Source organism: Rattus norvegicus, chromosome 16 (assembly GCF_021556685.1).
Source record: "Rattus norvegicus strain SHRSP/BbbUtx chromosome 16, alternate assembly SHRSP_T2T, whole genome shotgun sequence".
Lineage (NCBI taxonomy): Eukaryota > Metazoa > Chordata > Mammalia > Rodentia > Muridae > Rattus > Rattus norvegicus.
In genome coordinates, this window is record NC_141549.1 from 31,162,169 (window position 1) to 31,186,879 (window position 24,711).

A 24,711-nucleotide genomic window follows, 5' to 3' on the forward strand; every position below is an offset into this window, starting at 1 on the left:
TTTAAGGCTAACTTCAGCTGTCTAGCAAGTTTGAGGTTAACATGGGCACAAAAGAGGCCCTGTATCAAAATGCATAAACCAAACCAAAACCCAACAAAAACAAAACTGATTGATATGGGGAAAACAGTTGCAAGTTGGAGATTGGAGATGAAAATAGAGATGTAGTTTCAACTAGAAGCCAAAGAGGACACACATTTTGTAAGAAAATCTCTTAGGCTGCTCCACACAGTCGTCCACATTTGACTATGTATGACCTACATACAACACCACGTCATTTGCTTTAATTCTAGATATTAAGCTTTCTATTTTGTTGTTGTTGTTTTAGTGTCTTCATTTCCATCACCTACAGAGCTTGAAGGGATGAGAAACATAGCTCCTACCCAGCACATGTTGCCCTGAATCCCGAGTTTAAATATTATTTATTATTATTGCCTGTGAGTAGGTGTGCTTGATGTGAATGTGTAGGGAATGTGTGTGATGTGTGCCTTGTTTATGTGTGTTATGTTTAGAAGACAGAGGACAATTTTGAAGAGTCAGTTCTCTCATTTCACCTTAAGTAGCTTTAGGGGAACCAACTCAAGCGGTCAGACTTGGGCATCAAGCACTTTGGTCTACCTACCCATTTTGACAGCCTCTGAATTTAATAACCCCTTGATAGCTATGAGGCACTGGGAGTAAGAGAGACACTACCCATCAAGAAGCTGTTTGTAGGAAGGGTAGCAGTGGGCACACTTGATTTCTGGGTGTGTTTTAACCCGATCTTTGGAGCTGGTGGGCTATGAGTGTTTAGAAAGTCCACACATCAATGACACAGAGTCGATGATATGAACGGAGTGTGGTTTTGCATATAACAGTTTTCAGAAAGAACAGAAATGTCAGGATCTTTCAGGCTAACAACAACAGCAAAACCAAAACAAAGGAAAGACAAAACAAGAAGCCTTGGGAAAGAATGGAGGAGAGAAGGAGGAGGAATTCTTTGTGTTAAAGCACGAACAAATGACCATTGCTCACACTGGTAAAAACCTCTTTATATTAGATTGACATTAAAATAGACTAAATAGGAAACAGTTGGGTTCTGAAAAACTGTGGCCCAATCATCATGGTAATGTTTTTCTCAAAATGTATTTTTTACAGTTAATTGACCACATGTCTAGGGACATTTCAACAGAATGAAGGCAACTCCAGTGACTATTTAGCAACCTGTCAGATAGATGAACTTTAAAGATGAAGTTATATGTTAATACAAAACTCTTAAATACTAAGTCATGATGCTTGCAATTATAGGCACCTGTGTTCACAGGGCCTGTGGAGGGTCTGGCTTAACATCCTGCCTCTGTGGCCTCCAGCTAACCATGGGTGGATGAAGGCTTGGGCTGGGAACAAAGCAGGGCCTCTTTTCCTTTGCTTAGGAAAGCCAGCTCTTTTGAGGTTCATCCATAGCCAGTTGGGTAAATCCCAATTGGAGCACAGACAAACAGAAGAACTTGCCAAGTATGAAGGCAGCAGGTAGGAGAGGGGACCCTGCTGGAGGGTAAAAGTCCAAACTCAGCTACATATCCACACATTTTTCCACACGTGATAACACCAGACATACCCTGCCTAATATGTTCACATTGAACAAAATACTTGAATGACTTCACTCAGAATGCAAGTGCGTAATTTTTAGCATAATTAGTAAACTGTAGAGAAATACAGATGCAATTACTGCATTGAACACACAGATTCAGGGAAGCAAATAGAAAAAAGGAACCCATCCACTTGATGATTTACAGTTTATGGAAGGTTTTAAAGCCATCACTCTGGTAGTCATTCATCAGCTTCCCTTGCCACGACCTCTCATTGTGAAGACCTGCTGTTAATCCGTTAATGACCTCATCTGATAGATGATGGCACAGAGACTAATCCAGTTGTTCAGGATTGCTTTGTTACCAAGGCACATGCAACGCTGGGATCCTGGTGTGGATTCAGTCTAGATGTGCTTCCCTATACCAAGCTGCTGCCTTGAAAAATGTGTGCCGCCACATATTTACACAACAACACACTCACTTCATATGGCCCTATCCCAAAGCATCCCTTTTATTTCTGACATGCAACTACTAATTATTATCACTTGTTTTGGCATATAATCAGGATGAGAAGACCAAAAAACCCCATGGGGACTTAGAGGGGATGTAGAAAAAGTCCTGAAGCTTATTTTAGGCTGGGAGAATGAATATTATTATAAAAGAATGCAGTTGTTTTCCTTCCAGGGCAAAAGTCAGGAAAATGACTTAGTAACATTTTCTATAGTGCAGAGTAACATTGAACAGAAGTAGGATTCACTGAAGGGATAAGAAAAGCTGCCCTTCTGTGGTGTCCGTCTGTCTTAGCAATGCTAGTAATCGTGGCACTTCAGTAGTCCAGGCAGTGTGTGAGCTTGATTTCTCATCCCTGTTTCAAAATACCCAACAGAAGCCACTGAAGGCAGGAAGGATTTATTTCAGCTTACAGTGTCAAAGGGAATTCTGTTTGCTAGTGTGGGAAAGGAAGCAGGAGTGGCTGGGCCCATGGCAACAGGGCGTGCAGTAGAACTCCTTACACGGTGATGGGACCTGGAAGCAGAGAACTGGACCATAAGAGGGACCAGAATGTACCCCTCAAAGGGCCACTGGAAATGGCCAAGTGCTGCAGGGAAGCCTACACCTCCCAAAGGTTCTATACCATCTCCCAACATGGCCATCAGCCAAAACCAAGTGTTCAGGGATGGACTTGTGCAGCTCATTTTGCATTCAGACCATGACTCATATTACAATTCAGGTCCTAGATACAATAAATATAAAAAGAAAAATGACAGTGGTGGATCCTGAGGTTATTATCTAATATTGAACAAATGTTGCAAACACTCAGAATACAAAACAACGCACACAGAGGCACTCCTGCTAAATGTCCTGACAACAGAGTTTACTGATGGAAGAAGTGAGCACCTGGGTGGAGCCAAGCCCTGGGAACTGGTGGCTCACACCAATCAGAAGCAGGATGCGTATCTTTGAATGGTTCTAAGACTTCCTAGCGCTAAGACCTGGCTTCTAAGAGCCCTGCAGATGCTGGTATAATGTACCTCAACAAAGGACCCTTCTGCTTGATCTCTGGCCTCTGGCCTTGCTCTGATTTTGGTGACTGTTGAGTGTCTAGCACCATGGTTGACCCGGCTAAGCACAGTTGAGGCTAAGACCAGATAGCGTGGTGCATTCATCTCAAAGAACGTGGCTCTCAGGAGCGTCTGCTCCAGAGCTAGTGTCTACTCACTGTCCTTTCCTCACCAGTGGACATGTTGGCCTGTTATGCATACACTGGGCATTGGGCTTGTAACTTACTGGCCACCTCTACCTGCTGTCTGTGAGTGAACTCTGGATCCAGACATGGGTGGCATCCCTTAGAGCCAGATTGCTAACTTGTTAGAGTTGTTTCCCTTCCCCTGATGTGTGAGCAGTAAACTGTGCTCTCAGCCATCTGCCTCATTTCAGACAACACGTAAACATGGAGACACTACCGAGTACAATACTAGCAATGTTATCTTCATCCATTGGATATTGTGGAAAGACTGACAACCTGGGGCAGAATGTGGGATGTGGGGAGAATTCAAAGAAATTATTTTTTTTCCCTTGGAGGAGCTAACACTTGAGCAATATGAGTAAGAGATCTTTGCACAAGATTGGGGACTAAGGCAGAGGCAATGTGGCGCATGTGGAGGTGAGGCATTTCACTCTAGAGGGTGACGAGTGAGTCAGGGAGAGGTGGCAGATGAGGGACAGGTGTTGGAAACCAACCAGGCTCTGCACCACTGCATGAATTCAACCAAAGGATTTAGACATTGTCTTCTGAGAGAGAAGCTTTGTGAGGAGTGTTCCTTAGGAGAAGAGGACATAGTCATGTGTGTGTGTGTGTGTGTGTGTGTGTGTGTGTGTGTGTTTAAAAAAATGCCTCTGATTGTTTGAAGGAGAGGGGTTGGCTGGCTCACTCCTGGAGGCAGCAGACTAGAAGACTGTTTCATAAGCTAGTGAGAGATAATGAGGTGGCACATGGAAAAAGAACAGATCTGAGAAACATCCCAAAATTTGAAAATGAGAACTATGTGTGGGCGTCGCGTCTCCCAGATATAAGTGCAGAGCACCAGAAGGCAGCTTTGGTGAAAGCCACGCAAGCGCTTGAGGAAAGAGTTGGGAGGCGATTGGGCATCATCCGACCTTTATCTGAATACATTTGTGCTGAGTTTCACTTCATCTGGTGCATAGACACTTATCTTTCAAGCATCTGTCTGATTGCCTCTAGACTGAGGCACTAAAGATGAACAGAAAGAACATCCGCTGTCCCCACGGCACCTACAGTATTGAGAGGGGGACAAATGATGAATCTGAAGGCAGAACGTCAGACATGATGGGTATTACAAGTGACTAAAGTCAAAACGGTTTGAGAAAGAGAAGAGAGTTCTAACAGGGTATAAGGTCTACTCTGGCTTCAGGACTAGCAAGCACTAAAGGCTATAAAGGTTAATGCCAGTTGCTGTCCTGGGGCCAAGTGTGGAAACACCCCAGGATTTCTTGGAAACTCTAAGTGGAAGATTTCAGAGTTGCAAGAAGCACGAACATCACTGGCCAAAAGGTTGGGCGAAGAGCCTTAGCTCACATCGAGTGCAAAACTGGTCCCTTCCCTGCTGAGCAGCCCGGTGCATCCATGAATCTGATGCAGGGCCTTCTGACTGGGATGTGTCCTGGCATGTTCTGAGTGTTGTTTTCACAAGTGTCTGATTAGTAGTCAGCAAGAGGCTCAAACCCTCAGAGACTCTGGCTCCTGTGATTAGGCTTTAGAGAAAAAGTAATGAGAAAGCCCTCCTGTGCCAAGCTCACTGAAATGGTCTTGGATAAACAGCCTTGCTTCAGGTTTGAAAGCAACAACCTCCATTGGTAATATCAACAGCAGGAACAACATAAAAATAACACAAAATCCAGTTGCCTGGCAATGTCCCAAAGGCGGCTTGCATTTAGGCCAGCTTTAAAACCTGGTTAAGGCAACAACACAAGGATCACAGGAAAGAAAAAAGGGAGAAGGGAGAAAAAGTGGGGAGGTGAAGTTAGTGGAGGGAAGATTCTGATTTATAAGTCAACAGAAGGTTCGTTTCCTCATGAAATTGTTAGAAGTAAATTATTCACGGAAGAGCCATCTGGGCTCTCTAGTGTCAGCTCTCCACATCAAAGGAACAGTGTGTTGTGGTAGAAGAGTGCTGGAGCAGCTTTTCAAAGGTGACTCGTGTCACTTTAAAGATTCACTTCAGCTTCAAACGTGCCACATGCCTCAGTGTAACTGGAGGATCATCTGTGCTTTTGACACTCAGAAAAACCCCCAGGGAAATAGATAATCCAAGAAGGACCTGTTAACTGCTGGTGTAAATCGTGTGTAGTCGTGCCGCACACTTCTCTATATGAAGACGTTGGGGCTGAAGTCTGACTAGAGATCATTTGAGACAATGCCAGTGCTATAGATAAAAGATTGTTGGTGAGACAAGAGAGCCGAGCAACCAGCCATTCAGGGATCACATCTACGGTTGCTATCAGAACAAATCTCTAAATAAGCCTATCTTAATAACAGTAATGTAATGTGTTACCTCAGGGTAAGTCCTGGGAGGGAATTTGCCAGCTCCACAGCAGGTCCTGACAGAGGCAAGGGGGGAAGACTCAGGTATTGGCATTTTCCCTGGCTTTGACTCAACTATGAGGGCTTAGAGGTCTTCTCAGGTCAACTCATTACGCAGATGAAAGAACACAGGCCAGTCAGTTGTTGGCGAAGCATGCTTCTTGCTGCCTGGCGTCCTTAGATTTTATCCTTTGACTCCAAGACCGTCCTTTACACAGTGCAGCTACTCTGTCATAGGGTTTCACATAAGACTCACACTTCAGCTGTCCCGGAGTAGTAAGGTTTTTGTTTTAGTTTTTGTTTTCTGCTGTAAACAGGAAGTGCATTTGTTGTTCTGTTTTTCCTCTGTGTGTATCTGCTCCTAGGTCTCAACATGCCTGTTGTGCTATGAACACTTAAACCGAAGGGCTCATGGTGTTCCTTGGCCAGCAATGAGTCATGGGCAGGCAGGAAGAGTGGTGGCTTTGAAGTTAACATTCATCACTACATAAAATAACTCCTTCTAGTTTTCTGTTTGGTTTTCTTTTTCCTTTTAAAATTTGGAGACAGGGTCTGACCATGGAGCCCAGGTTGGCCTTGGACTGGACTTGAACTGTTGTTGCTCTTCTGTCTGCTGAGATCATAGGTCAAACATCTACTGACTCCATCTCCTTTAATTATTGAAGTTCTAACCAGTTGGTCCTGAGTCCCTTCCACTGTACTGATGCTGCTGTGCTATAGAAAGTGGAGGGGTTACCCAGGTTCATTTGCAACAGAAATAAACCAGGCATCAGCTTCAGAATTTCTCTCCCAACTGCTGAACCCCTTTCCAGGTGATGGTTTCTGGGGCTACGGCCGGATGTGAAGGATTCTGGGAAAGGATACTGATTTTATGACTCAAAGGCACATTATGGGCATGCACGAGAGAGAGCATCTGTAATAATTTAGGCGATTCGAGCCTAATCTGTCTTATGAGATTTCTTTCTTGTACCCTTCCAACAATTCCCAGCCCCCAGCCATCACCAGCATCCAGGCTGGGACAGTTCCAAGCAGTGGTCTGGAAAATACTGTCTCTGCCTTCTGTCTTACAGTTGGAAACACTTGCCTTGGAGGGTCTTCCTATGCATCATATGCATACTTTATGGGCACTGGCTCATTAGTGTTGGGAAATCCCCAAGAGATTTGGAAATGTTGGGGTGTTTCTTTTTCCATGTATAGCATCAGCAAATGCCAAAGGGATGGAAATTGTTTAACAACCTAATCTTAATAGCAATAATACAAATGTTACTTATTTCCCAGGATGCCCCCAGATAGAAAATATTCCAGTGCCAAGCACATTCTGAGGGAAAGAGAAGGGGAAAGGCTTGAGAACTAAAATGTCTCCTTGGCATCTTCTTAGCATGTGCTAGGTACCCAGTGTAGCCAGAACGCCTGTATAGCTAATTCGTAAACTTTGTGACTATTTCTCAGTCTCAAAATATGGACACCCTGCTGACTGGGGATTAGGTTTGTAATTCAAAGAGTATTAAATGTCTCGTTAATTTTACGTATGGAGAATTGGATGATATGCAAGGGTGGCTTATAGAGAGGCATAATTGCAGAAGAGGCCATGTTATCAGCACTTGGCTGGCATTGGCTGTGATTAATTCATCATTAATTTCAGTAGATTTGGAATCATCTTGAAGACATACCTCTAACTGTACATTTTATTTTATGACAGGGTCTCATATAGTTCAGGCTGGCCTCGAACTCACTACATAGTGAAGGATACTTTTAATGCCCCTGCTTCTACTTCATGAGTGCTGATATATAGGTATATAACACCACACTTGGCTTTTTTGGTTCCAGGATTAACTAGAACCTGTGTATGTGAGGACATCACTCTATGGACTGTGTGTGATAGACCCAACCATCGAGTACGTCCTTAAAGCAATTTCAAGAGTGGTTTAACCTAGTGGGGAGATACGCCCTGAATGTGGGCATCCCCACACTCTAGGCTAGAGTCTTGACTGAGGAGAAAGTGAGGATGATAAAGTGAACAGGCCCCAAGCTGCCCTAATGCTCGGCCTCCTGACTGCAGACAGACCTGACAAGAGGCTTCGTACTTCTACTGCTGTATACTTTCTGACATGGTAGAGACGGAGACATCCCTCCATCTCTCAACAGGAAGACACTTCTTCCTTCTGTTGCTTTTGTCAGAGCAATGAGAAAAGTGACCAAAACTGAGTTTTTGTGACACAAGCCACCAGAGGGCTTCAGTTCCACTTTGCCACAGAACATGCTGTTTCTACTGTCTCCGATATAGCCTGTGGCAGTAATAGAGGTTTTGGGTTCCATTTTATTTTGTCTGTCTGTCTGTCTATCTATCTATCTATCTATCTATCTATCTATCTATCTATCTATCTATCTATCTATCTATCTATCTATCTATCTTGTTCTCTTAAGCTACCCATGGACTCACTAGTTGCATTCTAGAACTCTAACATTGTGAGTAGGCGTTTCCCACACCGTCTTGGTTTGGTTGACTTTCAATGTTTATTTCATTATATCTGGGTTTCTGTTTTCTCTTGGCTATGATACTACTGAATGTGTACATTCTGACTTTCCTTCCTAGCTCACAGGTGTGGGTTATGCTCAAGGATGCACTGGGAATTTTGACCAAAGCCCAAATGACCACTTGCTCCACTTGTAGCTTGCTTAGTTTGTGAGCAGCTGTGCGAACGCTCTTGTCAGGTTCATCACCTTTTCTACTGCTGAGGGGAGTAAAGGAGCATTCTGCATTTTGTATAGAAGAAAGCATTCATGCTGTAAATTCTTAATGTTTAAATAGTGCTTGGGGCCCTTTCCCCACTGAGAAAGATTTCTTCCTACAGTAAAATAATTCATTTTTCTATAAAAATAAAATGAGTTCATGTTAATATGGGCACAACAGTACTCCCAGGTTTTATTCTGAAAACTCCAATGTCTTAGTTAGGGTTTTACTGCTGTGAACAGACACCATGACCAAGGCAACCAATACGTATGACATTTAATTGGGGGCTGGCTTACAGGTCCAGAGGTTCAGTCCATTATTGTCAAGTCAAGAGCATAGCATGTCCAGGCAGGCATGGTGCAGGAGGAGCTGAGAGTTCTACATCTTCATCCGAAGGCTGGTAGTGGAAGACTGACTTCCGGGCAGCTAGCGTGAGGCTCTTATAGCCCACGCCCACAGTGACACACCTATTCGAATAGGGCCACACCTTCGAACAATGCCACTCCCTGGGCCGAATTTGTGCAAACCACAACACCCCAGTCTTTCCTTTGGAGTGCAAATGAACTCATTAGAAGGGCGAATTTGGGTGTCAGAGCTGAATTCAGTCTCCAGATTCTAGCAGCAACAGCAAGAGCAACGCCACCTACAAGTGTAACCATAAGGTACCACTTACGTTAATGTACATGAGGCACTGTTAATTACAGCGGCCACAAACCACTATGTACATTTAAGTTAATTACACTGACATAATCTAAATCCAGCCCCTCCATTGTACTAGGCCCATTTTTAGGGCTCAAATGTCAATGCGCTGGGCAGTGCAAATTCTGTGTGAGGTATCGGGTCTGGAACAGTTGGTCTCAGTCTTATCTGGGGGTAGTGGTGGGGGTGGGGTGGTGGTGGGGGTGGGGGTGGTGGTGGGGGTGGGGTGGTGGTGGGGGTGGTGGTGGGGGTGGGGGTGGTGGTGGTGGTGGGGGTGGGGGTGGTGGTGGTGGTGGGTTAGTGGTTGGGTGGTGATGGTGGGGGTGGTGGGTGGTGGGATGGTGGGTTAGTGGTTGGGTGGGATGGTGATGGTGGGATGGTGATGGTGGGGGTGGTGGGTTAGTGGTTGGGTGGGTGGTGATGGTGGGATGGTGATGGTGGGGGTGGTGGGTGGTGGGGTGGTAGGGTGATGGTGGGGGTGGTGGGGTGGTGGTGGGGGGGGGGTGGTGGGTTAGTGGTTGGGTGGGATGGTGGTGGTGGGGGTGGGGGTGGGGGGGGTGGTGGTGGTGGGGGTGGGGTGGTGGTGGGGGTGATGGTGGGGGTGGTGGTGGGGGTGGGGTGGTGGTGGGGGTGGGGTGGTGGTGGGTTAGTGGTTGGGTGGGATGGTGATGGTGGGGTGGTGGGGTGGTGATGGTGGTGGTGGGGGTGGTGGGGGTGGTGCGTTAGTGGTTGGGTGGGATGGTGATGGTGGCGGTGGTGGGTGGTGGGGTGGTGGGGTGGTGGTGGGATGGTGCGTTAGTGGTTGGGTGGTGGTGATGGTGGGGGTGGTGGGTGGGGGTGGTGGTGGCGGTGGTGGGTGGTGGGGTGGTAGGGTGATGGTGGTGGTGGAGAAGTTTGAAGCATCTTGGCTCGTGGCAGTGTTCATTTGCACATGTATTAAACAATGACAAGACACAAGGAACCACATTTGCTTATTACTGAAATTTGGACAGATCTCTTTTCATGTGTGTAGACCACACAGCTCAGAGGGTAAATGTCCCTGCAGTATAAGGCTGACAACCTGAGTTCCACGTGCAGAATGCAAATGGAGACCTGACTATCTGAATTTATCCTCTGACCTCCACATGTGTAGTAAGTTATGTGCCTGCCAACCCCTGTAGATATGCTCACAATAGTAGCACAAATGAGTTCGAATCTATGGTCTTACTTCCTTCTGCTAACATGTGCACCTCTTTTCCCAGACTTAATTCAATGTATCCACATCTTCAGTCTTAATTTTTACTAGCATTATTTATCCATCGTATGTCATTTAAACGTTTCTAACATCAAATTGCCTTTAGCTTTTAAAATCCTTACTCTTAACTTCCTTTCCCTGACTGTGACGTTTTCTTTGTGCTTGAGAAGATGAGAGAAAAAAAGAGCTTTAGCAGGTTTTAAAAACGCTGGCAATAATGAGTTCGATATGTGATATGTGACAACTGTGTTGCCAGGAATCGCTTCCACAGAGAAGTAAGTGTTAATCCTGAGGTTAGCCACAAAAGACCAACTCCACCCTTTCAGGCAAAAATTTCAACCAAGCTTTATTAAATTTTAAGTACTGACCAAGAAATGGACTTTGATCAGGACCAATCCTTGGAATTTCCCAGCTGGCAATGGCTCCCAGTCATGTGCTGCCAGGGCTTCTAAGGACAAACCTATAGGCTACCTCACTTTCCCATGAAGCTTTGTTATTTTCCAAAAACTATGATTTCTAGGATTCTAGGAAACACCCCAGCTCCTGGGCAGGCGGGGTTTACAGGCTAATTTTTGGCATTACCTACATCCTTTGTAAAGAGTTATATGCTTCATTAACATACATGAAGAAATGGAAATTTAGTTCACAGGCTTAAAACCATGAAAATTGCAAATTTTCTAAAAGGGTCACAAAAATTCAGGCTTGCATGCTTTCATTTGGGAAAGTATTTTCATGTGCATTTGAAATGACAAATGAAACAATTTTAAAGAAAGAAATTACGACAAAGGGCACTTATAATGGAGTACTAGTCCTACTAGCTATTAAAGTGTACTTACATTCTTTTGTCATAGGACTGAAGAGATAGCTCAGTGGTTAAGGGCATTTGCTCTTCTTCCAGAGGACCCAAGTTCAGTTCCCAGCACCAGTATCAAACAGCTCATATTTGCCTTTAACTCCAGATCCAGAGGACCCAATACCCTCTTCTGGTCTCCAGGATCTGACATGTAATGTAAACATTTTTTTTCTTTCTTTCTTTTTAAGAAAAGGAAAACCTTAAAATATTGTGATCCAATAGCAGGATCACATTTTTTTTTTTAATAAAGCAGCAACTGGTAGCATAAAATCTAGAAACAGGCTGAAGTGTATGTAAACATCTAATTCATGGTAAAAGTCAAATTTGAATTCAGAGAGGACAGCTAGGTGTGTGCGTGTGCGTGTGCATGTGTGTGTGTGTGTGTGTGTGTGTGTATGTGTGTATACACGAACACACATTCATATACATATGCACTCTCAGTACTTGGGAGGCAGAAACAGGAGTAAGTTTGAGGCCAGTCTGAACTACATAAAAGATTATATAAACAGTCCCCTTGCTCTGAAAAACTAAATCAGGAAAGTGAAGTTGGCATAACAGACTTCCTTCCAGTCACCCCTGCCCCACATACATGCTGGCACAAAGTTGTGAATTTGAAAATTAAAATACAATAAAAATTTTGCTTGTATTTGATTAATTTTTCTTTTAAAGAGAGAAAAGACCCAGATGCCACTTAAGAAGAGAGTTGGATGGTTTTCATTAACAAATTATGAGCTTCTATGTGAAAAAATGCATGACAAAAAAAAAGAAAAATAAGTTTAGAGAAAACATTTGAAGACTGTATGACAAACAGAAATGTCATGTTCTTACTATAGAACAAGATTTTGTAAAACATTGTGAGCATAGGCCAGACATGGTGGTTAACACTTGGTGGTTAAGGCAAAAGAATAGGTTTGAGTTTGAGGCCAACCTGGGGTATAAAGTAAACTCTTGACTGATCAAGTTTCCAGAAGGAGTCTCTGTCTCATGAGGAATAAACAAAACAAAAACAACCAAACAAACATATTTTCCAGGAGTTGTGGGTTTAAGGCTCGCTTGAGCTAGTCACATGGTGAGTTTTAATTTGAACTACAAAGTGAGCCATGTCTCAAGACACAAAAGCCAACCAAACCAAAGAGTTAAGTTCTTTTTCTGTGGGTCCACATCTTATGGGGTCCTTTTACTACTATGAGTATACTATGAGTAAGTTCTCAAATGGGTGTGCATGGGGAGGATGGGATGTTAATTTCCCAGCATCTCGAAGGGCCCTTGAGTTGCTCATCAGTAAAATATAGATGAGACAGTTTCTAACCATGAGGGGTGTGTGTGTGTGTGTGTGTGTGTGTGTGTGTGTGTGTGTGTGATGGTTTGAATTGCTTGGCCCAAGGAGTGGCACTATTAGGGGGTGTGGCCTTGTTGGAGTAGGTGTGTCACTGTGGGTGTGGGCTTTAAGACCCTCATCTTAGCAGCCTGGAAGTCAGTATTCTGCTAGCAGCCTTCAGATGTAGATGTAGAACTCTTGATTCCTCCTTCACCATGCCTGCCTGGGTGCTGCCATGTTCCCACCTTGATGATAATGGCCTGAACCTCTGAACCTGTAAGTCAGCTCCTTATAAGAGTTACCTTGGTCATGGTGTCTGTTCAAAGCAGTAAAACCCTAACTAAGACTGTGTGTGTGTGTGTGTATGTGTGTGTGTGTGTGTGTGTGTCTGTGTGTGTTTGTCTACATGCTCATGTATGTGCATGCTCATGCTTAATAAATGGGTAAGCACACTGGAAATCTCTGGAATATCTCACTGCATACATTTAACCATTAGGACAATGACACCAAATCCTAGACTCTAGATTCGAGATCACAGTGCCTCTTTGCAAGGGCAAAATTGCGCTGTCTGATTTTGCCATCAGTTTAAAGAGGAGGAAGATGAGACGAAGATTAAGGAACATTGGGTTCTGACGTGTCTGTGAGTGTGTGGCTGTCTTCTTTCAAGAATACTCATTGTCAAGCAACCAGAGCTTCCAGGGACTAAGCCACTACCTAAAGACTATACATGGACTGACCCTGGACTCTGTCCCCATAGGTAGCAATGAATATCCTAGTAAGAGCACCAGTGGAAGGGGAAGCCCTGGGTCCTGCTAAGACTGAACCCCCAGTGAACTAGACTATGGGGGGAGGGCGGCAATGGGGGGAGGGTTGGGAGGGGAACACCCACAAGGAAGGGGAGGGGGGAGGGTGATGTCTGTCCGGAAACCGGGAAAGGGAATAACACTTGAAATGTATATAAGAAATACTCAAGATAATAAAAAATAAAAAAAAAATGGAAAAAAAAATAAAAAAGTAAAAAAAAAAAAAGAATACTCATTGTCTTTAGGAAAGACGAAGAATCGACAGAAGATTGTTGGAGATGGGATCTGTGTGTGAAGTACCGTGAAGACAGCAAGGTTTTGCTGACTGGTGCAGAGGGAAAGAGGATCAGGGTTTCCTATTTTCAGAGCTCTGACATGACATGGCTTTTCATTTGTTTCTTTTGGCTTACAGAACTTTCCCGAACATCTTTTGATTATCTCCCCAAGTGAGAAATTCTTATCTCATGCTGAATTTGAGCTATAGTTATTTTTATTTCCTCAACACTTAAAAGGCAGCTAGAAAAAATTGGAAACTTTTGGTATCTGTTTGATGGTTCTTATTATTAATCTTGAAGCCAGAAAGATATTAATTAGCTAATGGATTAATTTTTATAAAGAAATATTTTAAATGGGGCTATGGAGGTGGCTCTGTTAGGAAAGTACTAGGTGTACAAACATGAGGACCTGACTTCAATCCCCAGCACTCACCCACAACACTGGTGGCCTGTGCCTGTAATCACAATTCTCAGAAAGCAGATGTGGGAGAGGAGCTGGGGCTTCCTGCCTAGGTAGTCTGGGTGAACCGGTGATCTTCAGGTTCAGTGAGAGGCAGTCAGTCAAATAAGGTAGCTGGTGATAGAGAAAAGCACTGCATGTCCATTTCTGGACTCTAGACACACACTCACACACACACACACATACACACACACACACACACACCAAACATACACACACACCATACACACACTCACACACACACCCCATACACATACACCAAACACGCACACAAACACACACACACACCCCATACACATACACCAAACACACACACAAACACACACACACACACACACACACTCCATACACATACATTAAACATACACATACACACACACATACACTAAACATACACATACACACACACACAAGAATACTCATTTCCTTTAAGAAACATACACACACACACACACACACACACACACACACACACACACACACCATACACATACCAAACATACTCACACAGAGAAATACTTTAAAGCTGAATGCTGACAGCTTGCTGCTGGAGATGAGCCTGAGCTCTATCGGGAGATACTATAAAAAGACAAAGAGAAGAAACATTTCAATAAGAATGTTTGACACCATATCTCAAATCATTCCAATAGAGAAGAATCTTAAGTAGCCTTAAAGCAAAACTAGTGATTTTTATGTAACCACTTTATGTCTGGGGATAATGTTGATTTTAGGGAGTCATACAATTGCAAACAATTGATATTAGTTTTAGTAAATTGTCTATTTTTTCACTGAAGTGGTTTAAGTTTCAGTTAGCAAAACATTTCAATATCCCCTAATTTTCTCTGTAATTTACTTTAAATTACAATTACAAGATCCTTAAAGGAAGGGACAGGTGCAATGCTTTTGCAATCTCAGGAATCATAGGCCTTTGTTGATGTTACCATAAATCTGTTTACTTAATATACTTGGCCTTGTGTGAGATTTTGTTTTTCATTTTACAACTTATCCTTCATTGGGAAAACAGTTTTCTAATGGTGTTGCCTTCGTCTCTGAAGAAATAAATAAAGAGGAAGCTGGGTACTGAGTGAGAGATAAAGTTGGAATTGCTGGGATAAGTGATAAGCCTTGAGAGCACTTCAGTGAGAAAAGAGTACGACTGTGCATCCCTACAAAGAACCACACTCACTCATAACTTATTTACAAGAGCATTAAAAATATAATGCTGTGCATAATTATTTAATGTATGTTTAAAATTTAAACACTGGATTGAAAGTTGAGAAGAGCAGTGTGTTCTCTTGCCTGGATAGTTTAGCAACACTGTAGGGGGTTTTGGTAAATGCCTTTGGGTGGGTGGATGCTCAAGGTGCTTGGGATAACCAAGAATAAGAACAAGTGTTGGACTGTTTGGTTTTGCGTTTCTCTCTTTCCCTGCCTGACTTCTTCCCACCTCCCTCCTTTTCCTTCTATTTGAAAAGCCTCTCCTACTCTTTGTCTTGCTCTGCTCTCGATTATGGAAGGCTCAAATACATGCAGTAGCCACATGACAACTCCTCTGAGAGCTCATGTTTCTGTTTGGTTTGGGGGGTACAGGGTCTTATGTAGTCCTGGCTGGTCTTGGTCTGAATGTGAACAAGAGGGTGACCTTGGTATACAGGACCCCTGGGAGCCCAGGCTACAGGACCTCAGGTACTGTTATATTTCTGTCCCAATATTTTGTTCATCTTTATTGTAAGAGATGGCAAGAAGTGGCTTCCTGTCTGTTTAGGATTGAAAAGAAGAATCTGTAGTAATACATGCCTCTGGAAAGTTGTGGGTGGCCATGGTGGCATCTCCTTTGTTCTGCTGTGCAAACATCTTGAATACACTTCTTAAAAGTGTAAAATCTTCATGTACTGTAATTTGGGGAGAACAAATATGAGGGAATTCTTAATTTAGTTCAAATCAAAAATTTTGAACAGTGAACAGCATCTTCTTCAGTCTTCGTCCCAATGATTCTCGGATGCTGAAACTCCCACTTGCCAGCTGCCATCTTGGAAGTCCTCATCCCTACACTTCAGGTGTCAATTCCCAAATCATTCCTTGTCAACCCTGGCAGATCATCTCTAGACCCTTTATAGAATGTTGGTACTCAGGCCCCTTCCTTCTGAGGCCTTCTCAAGAATGGTCATTGGGAGCAGAGCTGGGAAGTCTGTATGTGTAATAATACGCACAGACACTTTTAACCCAGTACTGTCAGCCCAGTTGAAACTTTGGACACATTCACTAAAGGATATTTCTGTGTGGAATGGCATGCTGTGGTGAGGAATGATCAGCTGAAGAGAGGTAGCCAGTAGACTCAGCCTTCCCAAGAGCTACTTACCAGCCAGTGGTTACACGTGCAACATGACCCAGAAAACTCTATTTGACCTTTGTCTACTCAGTAGACTCAGCCTTCCCAAGAGCTACTTACCAGCCAGTGGTTACACGAGCAACATGACCCAGAAAACTCTATTTGACCTTTGTCTACCCCACCCTACTTACGTCACGATCTCGGTATGCAATTCAAGCTGGCCTTGTTATGCTCCTCTTGCCTCAGCCTCCTGTGTGCTGGCATCATAGGTGCATAGCTTCTCATCCAATGGCTCTTTACCGGCTTAAACAAGTGTATTGCATTGCCTGATGCTTCTGGAACCATCCTGATATTTAACACTGGGAGGTTTCGATTATAATGTTGGAAAAGTTACATCCTGAAAATATTTTGACAAATCAATTTGACTTATCTATTATCCTCTTTTTGAGAAAGGGAAAAAAAACCGTGTTCTGAGGATCATTTGAGAAGCAGTTCAGACAAGCTCTTACGCATTGACTTCGGTGGTTAATCCCACTTGCTGTTCCTCAGGTTATCAGCAAATGGAACATTTTATTCCGGCAGATTTAACATCTGCCTGGGTTGTTCTCCACCCACACAGGTGCTAATGACGTCAGTTTTACTCATCCCCCGGTCTGTACTCTCTGCAGTGGATGAGCTGTTCATTCATGGCCATAAAGAGAGGCAGGGATGAGTGGGACCGGATAAGGGTTTTTCCATTGCGTTTTAAGAACTGGGTTTTAATTTACTACACTGATCTGTAGCTTTATTCTGGACAACTATCCAATTCATCTGCAATGTCTACAGACGCCCCCGATTTGTAAAGGACAGTATTAGGACCTTGACTGCTAATAGTTAATCAAACAGGATTTAGAACCCACTTTTATAGACTCTGAAAGGTCATTTAGTCCAAACTCCAAAGAACATTTCCTAGAGAACTTTCTGTCGCTGTGGGAATTAATCACTTCCCAGCATCCCCTCTGCCTTCCAATTGCTGTCACTAAAAGGAAGCTTGTTCTTCAGCTGTGCTAACTGCTGTCTCTGAAGCTCCTAGTTACCAATTCTAGCTTTGTCCTCTGGGGCTCTGTGGGATGAATCAAATCCTTTGCCACAAAACAACTTCAAAAGCAGGAAGAGCTTTCAGTCTTTAGAAACTTGATAGTGTCACCCAAGTTTCTCATTTAAAGCCACAAAGTAAATACTCATGAAACGATTTTCTAAAATAGATGTTTAGATGTACAAGGTCTCTCTCTCTCTCTCTCTCTCTCTCTCTCTCTCTCTCTCTCTCTCTCTGTCTCACACACGCACACACATACAGACACACACACACACACAAAACTAACAAAAAGCAAACAAAAAACTCATGCCAGTAAGAAGACTAGCAAACACCCAAATTATATTCATAGATGATGGTCTACCCATCTGTCTCTCCCACACACATTTTAATGATGACAAATTGCCTTTATCTAGAGTTTTAAAGGGATTATCCCTCCCTCTCTTTGTGTGTACAGGTGTGTCTGCACAGTCACTGGGAGGGAACTGTGTTCTCTGGAGTGGCGGTTGCAGCCCATTGGGAGCCATCTGACTCTGGTGCTGGCACCGGAGCTTGACCTCTGCGGCACTCTAGCAATGCTTCCAGCTCTGTGTGGGGATTGTTATTTTTTAAACCATGTTTTATATATGAAGAGACAGAAAGAGGATGAGAATCAAGGAGGGAGGAGTAGGAGGAAGAGAGGGAGGAGAGAGAGGGGTGGGGGTGGGGGTGGGGGTATCCAGACCTCACAGGAGGGAAGCCTAATGTGACCTGGGTTCCCAGATAATTGGGAACAATGATCTTCCTTGCCTCTTAGGGTGGCTGCTAAGGTTGGTTTTGTTGTTGTTGTTGTTTTGTATGAGCTACTAATAAAAAATATTGTCTTTGCACCTGGTATATACTGGATACATGTTAATTCTGCCTTTGGTCTCACAAGTGCTAAACAAACATCTAAACAAAGGAAGTAAATGTTTAGAGTCAGTGACTCCTACTTTTTTTATAATTCTTTAATTTATTATTTGATAATTTTATACCTGAATACATTGACCATATCCATCTCCAACTCCTATCTCCCATCCTCCCTGGACACCCCTAACACCCCCACCTTTATGCCTTTTCCACTATTTTTCCCCACTGAGTCCAATCAGTGCTATGTACTGAAATATTGACTGGTCTTATGAGCTTGATCTTGTGTAGGTAACCATAGTGTCAAGTTCATGAGTTCAAGGTCATGTTGCCACATTATGTCTAGAAGACAGTATTATAGAACATTCTTTCCCATTCTTTTGCTGTTGTGTTCTTTCATAAGCCTTGGGGTAGGGTTGATATAGAGGTCTCATTTAGGAACAAGCTTTCACGAGACATTTATTCTCAGGACCTCAATCAGTTATGATTCTGTAGGTCAAAGGTTTATTTGGGTCAGGGACAAGGGTTGGTAGGGGGATAAGATAGAGGAAGGGTGGAGATGGGCTAACCAAAATTAAGGATGCATTTAAAAGCCATAAGGAGGGCTGGAGAGATGGCTCAGTAGTTATGCGCACTAATTGCTCTTCCAGAGGTCCTGAGTTCAATCCCCAGCAACCACATGGTGGCCCACAGTCATCTGTAATGGGATCCGATGCCCTCTTCTGGTGTGTCTGAAGACAGTCACAATGCACTCATATAAATAAAATAAATAAATCTTTTTTTAAAAAAAGCTCCAAGGAAACCCATTACTTTTTTTTCTTTTTTTCTTTTTCTTTTTTTCATATTAAATGCAGATTTATTGGGAAGCTGCTCTTGGGCGAGTTCACTGGCCCCAAGGATGGAGGTCAGGGAAGTCACCATGGGAAGAGGTGGGAAAGGGGGAAGAGAAAGAGAGAAAGGAGAGAGAGAGAGAGAGAGAGAGAGAGAGAGAGAGAGAGAGAGAGAGAGATAATAAAAGGGAGTTGTTCTCCACTTTCTAAGCTAGCTTGTTTAATTCAGTTTTGTTCTTAGCCTCTTAGATGCATTTTTCTTTCCACTGTGTATTTTGTATTTGCTTTGCTAAGAACATTCCCAAGGACAGCAGGGTCCTCTGAGAGAGTTATCTCAAGTGGTTAGGAATCGAGAGTTTTAAAGGATGTGTCAAGATCCAGAAGGGTTCTTAGCAAATCTCTTCATATGGGCATTCCAACCAGTGCTTGGGGTCGTCACAAGATGTCACAATACTTAAAGGACTCCTGCTTTTTCTGTGGGACAGCTATCTGCAGAAAGGTTTTCAATCATCACTCAGACTTTTTCATTAAGACAACTCACAGCGTACCTGACTTGTGCTTGGAAGTGTCTGCCCAAGACATTCTTGGACAAGTCTTTGGCTTCTGGGGGGTTTCAGGGGCTGCTTCTCCTCGGACACCAACAATAAGGTGTTTTGTGTTAACAGTTTAAGCACTTATTCTAAGGCCACTTATGTGCTTATGACATGTATCTTATGAATGTCAGTGAGGAGGCCATTAGTTCTTTTCCCATCATGAGAATAGTCTTGCTGGTAAGGAGAGGAGGAGGCATTTTGGACACCTGATGGGACTGTAAATATATAGTAAAACCAAATCTTAACAGGTTATGTTACTCCTGAGGGAGAGTCTCAAGAGAAAAACCAGTTCCACAATTCTGAGCCAAAGTTAAAGCAAGCAGTAGTTAAACACTGACCAGGATGGGCTCTGCTCAGCTCCACTCCCTGGAATCCCAGTGAGATGCCGGGAGTCACTTGTCGTAGGGGTTTCTTAAGGGCAAATCCACAGGGCTATCATAAAAATATGATGGAAAACCATGTAGCTTTGTTATTTTCTAAGAACTGTAACTCCGCACACTGCTGGAAGTTACCTGGTCCTTGAGCAGGTGGGGCTTACAGGTTGACTTTGGCTCCTGTGGTTAGACTAGAACATTTCCTGTGATTTCTTGTAGCTAATGTTTTGCCAAAGGAGTGCAGAGTGTGGTGAAGGAGAGACTGCTGGGTTAACTAGCTTAGTCAAAACAACAACAGCAAAATATTTTGTAATCCCATCCCTTTCCCCTCCATTGAATTGATACCACAGTGCTTTTAAATACATGCCTATACGAATACAACAGAAATCAAAATCAGGACTCCTAACTTTCCCAGTGTAATAGTTTAATCTTGTAAAGTGTTGGAGATCAAGTTCAGCGCCTGTGCCCAGTTGGCAAGAGCTCTTCCATTCAACCGCAGCCCCAGCCTGACGAACATGAGATGGATGGAGGCATGGAAAGCCCAGGGAAGAGTCTAGTCTGATTATACTTCTCACATGTTTGAAACTTCTCAGACTCCTTAGGCTTCAATTTCATTTGGTGGGGAACCATTAGAAGAATCAGAGGCTATTTATCCCCAGGTATTGCTCAGCATGTGTTGTGGTAGACTGAAGTACTTGGTTTGTGAGAGCCTATTTGAGTTTTCAGTGAAATGACCTAGCCTTGGTAATTACAAGTTGGCAAGGGGTGGAAGCATTTACACACTACAAATAGGCAATGTTACACACTAGGGTGTAACCTGCACACCACTGTGTACGGACATGCACTGACTCTGCAGTGTCTTCTGTGACGACACCAAACGACTTCATTTGAGAAGACCCGGGCCATTTCAGACAACGTTTGAAACTCCGCTTCTTCTATGAGCTTTGAAAGAAGAGAAGATCTTCCTTGTTTGGGTCAGTCCCTTTTTTTCAATGAGGATCTAACTAATTCATATATAAAAGAGTTATAAAGTAATGCCAATAGCTAATACATAACTAATATTTTCAAAAATGGGGCTGGAGAGATAGCTCAGCGGTTATAGGGAATACTGACCCGGGTTCACTTCTCTGCACCCACACATAGTGTGCAGCTCAGAACCACCTATAACTTCAGTTCCAGGAGATCCAATGTCTTCTTCTGGCCTTCAAGGGCACTTGCATTTATACTTGCATATCCATCCTCACAGGCTCAAAACTCCATAAGCACACAAATGAAAATAATGTCCGAGTTTGGAGTCTGCAGATGGGCTGGATCCCCAGGTGGAGCAGTCTCTGGATGGCCCTTCCTTCAGCTCTGCTCTACTCATTGTCCCTGCATTTCCTTTAAATAGGACCAATTCTGGGTTGAAATTTTGAGATGGGGTAGGTGGCCTCATCCCTCAACTGCGGGCCTTGCCTATCCACTGATATGGTCTCTTCAGGTTCTCTCTCCCCTTTGTTGGGTATTTTGGCTAATGCCCTCCCCAGTGAGTCCTGGGAACCTCTTGCTTCCCTGGCATCTGGAACTTTCCAGTGGCTACTCCCAGTTCCCCATCCCCCACTGCTACACAACTCCATTCAATTTCCTGACCCTCTGTACCAAACCCAGACACTATTGCTGATGCCAAGAAGCGCTTGCTGACAGGAGCCTAGTATAGCTGTCCCCTGAGAGGCTCTGCCAGTGCCTGACAAATACAGATTCAGATCCTCAAAGCCAACCACTGGACTGAGAATGGGGACTCCAATGGAGGAGTTAGGGGAAGGACTGAAGGAGCTGAAGGGGATTGCAACCCCATAGGAAGAAAAACATCAACTAACTGGACACCTCAGAGCTCCCAGGGACTAAACTACCAACCAAAGAGTGCACATGGAGGGACCCATGGCTCCAGCTGCATATGTAGCAGAAGATGCCTTATCTGACATCTATGGGAGGGGAGGCCCTTGGCCCTGTGGAGGCCCCGTGCCCCAGCAGAGGGGGATGCTAGGGTGGTGAGGTGAGAGTGGGTGGGTGAGTGGGGAAGCACCCTCATAGAGGCAGGGGGACTGGAGGGGATAGGAGAATTTGCAGAGGGGAAACCAGGAAGAGGGCAACATTTGAAATGTAAATAAATTACATTAATTTATTAATTAATTAAATTAAAAATATCAACTGAAGCTTTAAAGAAACAATCTGTATGTGATAGAAATAGTTATGCAATGTGTTCTATTTTCAGAGACCATTAAACAAAATCAGATTAAGTAAGACTGCACTTTAAGATGTTAAGTTAATTGGGTTGTTCTTTCAATATGGTTTTAAAAGCAGTAAAAAAACAAAGTAGGAGGCTATAGTGCTTTCTAGGTTTGTAATTTCTTTTTTTTTTTTGCAATGGTGTGTGTGTGTGTGTGTGTGTGTGTGTGTGTGTGTGTGTGTATTTAAAGTTTCTCTCCCTTTATTTTCCATCATTTATTGTGTAGAAGACAAACCAGTCCTTATGAGTAAACTAACTTCTTCCACTGCTTATCTGACTCTTGGCATTTTGAATTTCCTTCAGAAATATGTTCAGCATTAAAAAAAAAGCCTGCTAATGTTGTGCTGAAGCAGGAGCCAGTTATTGATGTCCTTATTGATGATTCAGTAACTAACCGGCAGGGCTTTGCTCCTGCAAAGGTGATTTATAACTGTAACAGTGCTGATTGTCAAATGAATGGAAGCAATTTGCAGCACTAATGGGCTTACACCAACCATCCTTACCACAGGAGGAGAGGGCCCATTGATGAAAGGGCCCATCTGTTCCAGTGTCCCTACCTGCAAGCAATTTGTGAGTCAGATCAGCTTAATGACTGGGAAGCTATTATAGCCTTTGTCCATTTCTTAAAGTCACTGAAGTCATTGTTCCATTGTAGTGTCCTTGAGAAATGGAATTTTGTTTATGAATATGTGCTATTCAATAGTATTATTTTTTAAAAATTATTTTACTATCCTAAAGAGAAAGAGAGAGAGAGAGAGAGAGAGAGAGAGAGAGAGAGAGAGAGAGAGAGAGTGTGTGTGTGTGTGTGTGTGTGTGTGTGAATGTTTGCCATGTGCTTAGAGGTGTCTATAGAGGTCAGAGATATCCAATTCTTTGGAACTGGATGTCCAGGCAGTTGTGGGTGCTGGGAACGGAAGAGCAGCATGTGCTCTGAACCACTGAGCCATCTCTCTACTCCCCTCAAAAATATTTTAACAATTCATCCATACTGAATACATACAGACTTTTTTTCTGCTTGCTACCCTGTAGGAGTACACCACAAACAGTTATTTGCATGATATTTGCTCTGTGTCAAACATTACCTGTAGTCCAGATTATGTCAAGTATGGAGGAGAAAGAGGAGAGGTTATATATAATGAGGGTCTTGAGCTTCTTCATGTTTTGCTAGCATTGGAGTGTTCTAGAACCAGCCTCCCTGTGTGACTGGGCGGTGAATGTACCTCCCGTGTGAACAGGGATTCATTTGTAATAAAATGTTGGTGAACCGATTCATCTTGGTGTATGCTTTACCTGTTTTCAGGCTAAATCACAGGAGGGTTCCATTCCTTACTATTACTCAAGCTTGTTTCTATCTCTGTGTTCTTTATTGTTCCTAAACATGTATGGTGCTCTGGTAGCTGGTATGTAGTCTCACAATTCCTCTCTCACTTTCAAATTCAGTATTTGTCTTAGGGTTTTACCTCTGTGAACAGAGACCATGACCAAGCCAACTCTTGTAAGGACAACGTTTAATTAGGGCTGGCTTACAGGTTCAGAGGTTTAGTTCATTATCATCAAGGTGGGAACATGGTAGCACCCTGGCAGGGATGGTGCAAGCAAAGTTGAGAGTTCTACATCTTCATCTGAAGGCTGCTCATGGAAGACTGGCTTCCAGGTAGCTAGGATGAGGGTCTTAAAGCCCACATCCAGAGTGACACACATACTCCAACAGGACCACACCTTCTAATAGTGCCAAGCAAACCATCGCAGTAGCTCATTTTCCGACAGTAATTTTCTCCATGTTGTGGCCCTTCAAGCTCCCTAGCCAATGCAGCACACACACAATGGTTAGTCAGCCTGTCTGGTGTTTCTATGAGGAGAAGGGCTGAAATGGTCTTCCTTCCTTCCTTCCTTCCTTCCTTCCTTCCTTCCTTCCTTCCTTCCTTCCTCCCTCCCTCCCTCCCTTCCTTCTTTCCTTCCTTCTTTCTTTCTTATAGGAAATATAGCAGATATACTGCTTTTACATCTGCCTTTAAGTTAGCTGTTTCTTAAAACTTTTTTTATAGATGAAATTTTATTTATTGTATATGAGTGTTGAGAATCAAACTTGGATCCCGAGGCTCGATAGTAAGCACCTTTACCAGATGAGATATCTCGCTAGCCCCGCTTGAATATTTCTTTTAGACTAGCCTATTGGGCTTCTAACCTCTCTGCTTTAAATCCTCTCAGATCATTTTACAGTATAAATATTCCCTGTATTTGAGAGCATTGTTAGCTTACCGACTGCTTCAAACTGTATCTGCACGTTAAGCCTAGTGGGTGTGTTTCTCGGGAGTAAAATAT

The 24,711-nt window shown here is 43.4% G+C and overlaps 2 protein-coding genes and 1 long non-coding RNA gene across 3 annotated transcripts in view; 2 read left to right on the top strand and 1 right to left on the bottom strand.

Moving 5' to 3' along the window:
- Positions 1-24,711, top strand: part of Erich1 (glutamate-rich 1) — a gene marked incomplete at its 5' end in the record, with an annotated part of 52,793,804 nt that overhangs the window by 291,609 nt on the left and 52,477,484 nt on the right.
- The window catches only part of Cpe (carboxypeptidase E), a 110,792-nt gene that overhangs the window by 47,766 nt on the left and 38,315 nt on the right, over positions 1-24,711 (top strand).
- On the bottom strand, positions 8,658-16,927 carry LOC134482492 (uncharacterized). 2 transcript variants are annotated; one of them, XR_015639786.1, is made up of 6 exons: positions 16,834-16,927; positions 16,561-16,766; positions 15,838-15,932; positions 14,548-14,619; positions 14,014-14,154; positions 8,658-9,041 (listed from the first exon to the last, which is right to left on the bottom strand). It is a non-coding gene; the product is annotated as an uncharacterized LOC134482492 (long non-coding RNA). The 2 variants fall into 2 exon arrangements; XR_015639788.1 differs by having other exon boundaries at positions 14,544-14,619.